Raw genomic sequence first — 2,184 nt, 5'->3', positions numbered from 1 at the left:
AGCGTGAAGATACCGCGATAACGCGTTCGGGTACCTCACTATAAATAGTGTTAGCTTTGTACATAACTATATACAGATGATATGTACACATTTCAGAACTATAAACGCAACAGGCTGTGGATTCGATTCCCACTCGATCAATAATATTTAATATTTTCATATATTCGCTCTGGTGTTTCAGAATTCGGCGGTGAGTGGGGAGTGGAGTGTCTTAACTCTAGTCTTCCACTGCCTACTCTGCGGGATACAACATAAAGCTCAAAAAAATAGGTATTATATTAATATATTTTTTAATGGAATGTTAGCCAAAAACGAGGCAGCTGCACCAAAAGTTATTTATTTGTAACATTCTGTATACAATTTGAAAATAAATCTGAAAATGATAAAGTTTGTACGCAATTAAATCATATCAGAACTGAAGTCAACACATCTGTCGCCCAAACAAAACGAAACTCCCGAAACGGCCCTCGAATTTACTCTTCAAATGAATATTTATAAAGGCGTCAACTGTTAATCCCGTATTGTTACAATTTTCACTCACTCCACCTCTTACAAACACAAGAGAGTGAGTGATGGCGTCAAGACAGTACAGGGATCTTTGAATGAACGTACATTTTATTAGCAATTATAAATAATTTATATTTTTACGACAGATAATTAGTAGAGGCAATTATTACAAAAAAACGATATTCATATTTTAATTGAAATTACGCTTTTTTCATAATTTAACTTTATTGTAAGTAAAACAACAAGACAGCGAACAAAAGAAACAGTTTTTATGAATACTCTAATACCGAAACCTTTTTACTATCTACTGCTATCAGTAATACAGAACACAGAAAATGTAAATGTATGAAAATAAAATGTTTTAGACAAATTTTGTTTTCATTCACTTAGGTGTATGTTAATTGAATAAAAATATAGATTTGATTTTTATTAATATTTCAATACTAGCGGACGCGCGCAGCTTCGCTTGCTTATTTAGGAGTGAATTCTAATAAACCACGAAACGTGTGTTCAATGATCTCTCTTAGTGGATGTCCAGATTACGAAAGTAAACATCTGTCCAAATTTCACTTTTCTACGCACAGCGGTTACGGCTGTGCGTGCGTCTTACCTCAGTCAGTGAGGACAAGTCCTTTTATATATATAGATAACAAAACTCTAAAAATAGAAATATTTTTAACAAGACCTACTCTGTACGTACACTACTTCTCCTCTGGAATTATAGAACAAAAGGCTTACGTGAGGTTCGACTCGCGTTGTTTTAGCGCTTCGTATAAGAGATAGCGTTTAGCAGATGACGGCATGTCGCTTACAGATCAAAACTTCTTAACTGTTAATAATGGCACGTATATATTTTAATAAATTATATTAATAAAGACTTAGCAATTGTTAATTTGCAATTGTAATTATTTTAAGATTTGTAATGATATTTACCTATTTACAAAAAGAAATATTATGAAAAGGAAGGAAATTATAGAAAAATATGGATTATTTATCCATTTCTATAATTTATTATCTAGTTAATCGATGCAATCTTGTATGAATAGAAACAGAAAATAGTACTTATAAATTGCATTAAATAATATGGTTTTTACTGACTGAATGAATGACTGAGAAACTCAAAAGTAATTTTTGAGTCATATATGTCATTCATATAAGGTGATAAAGCTAATAAACTATTAAGTGCAATTTTGGCAACAAACAAAAATAATATTCCTTCGAGCCGGATTTGAACCAGCGACCTATGGATGACAATCACACCGGCTACAGTCCACCGCTCTACCAACTGAGCTATCGAAGGCACACGTTGAAATGTAATTTTACGTATCACATCTGTATATCGTTTAATTTCGTAAGCAAAGTGAAAGGTGCGATTATTATCAAGACGATTTCGACGACGATGACGTTTGTTGTTGTTATTAGTTCTTAATCAACAAAGAGAATCACTAAGAGTTATTTTTTTTCTATATATCTTAGCCAGGACGTCCTAAAATATATACAATTTCTAAATATACATACAATATATAATGTAACTAGGCGCTAGAATATTTAGGGCCATGCAAACTGTCGTCGACTAAGATCGATGGGTCGACCACAAGTTACTGGTGTGCGCGTTGCTTAAGTGACTGATTGTAGTGGCAATAAGTTTTGTCCTCTAGCTTTTGTTATTTTACTAAG

The 2,184-nt window shown here is 32.7% G+C and overlaps 1 non-coding gene across 1 annotated transcript; it reads right to left on the bottom strand.

Annotated features, from left to right (window-relative positions):
- Positions 1 to 1,720: 1,720 nt before the first annotated feature.
- On the bottom strand, positions 1,721 to 1,807 carry TRNAY-GUA (transfer RNA tyrosine (anticodon GUA)). The gene is given in 2 exon segments: positions 1,721 to 1,756; positions 1,771 to 1,807. It is a non-coding gene; the product is annotated as a tRNA-Tyr (tRNA).
- Positions 1,808 to 2,184: the final 377 nt, after the last annotated feature.

The sequence above is a fragment of the Heliconius melpomene genome, chromosome 17, assembly GCF_056956725.1.
Source record: "Heliconius melpomene rosina isolate 202511_hmr_F chromosome 17, ASM5695672v1, whole genome shotgun sequence".
Classification (NCBI taxonomy): Eukaryota; Metazoa; Arthropoda; class Insecta; order Lepidoptera; family Nymphalidae; genus Heliconius; species Heliconius melpomene.
This window is presented reverse-complemented; position numbering and strand designations above follow the sequence as displayed.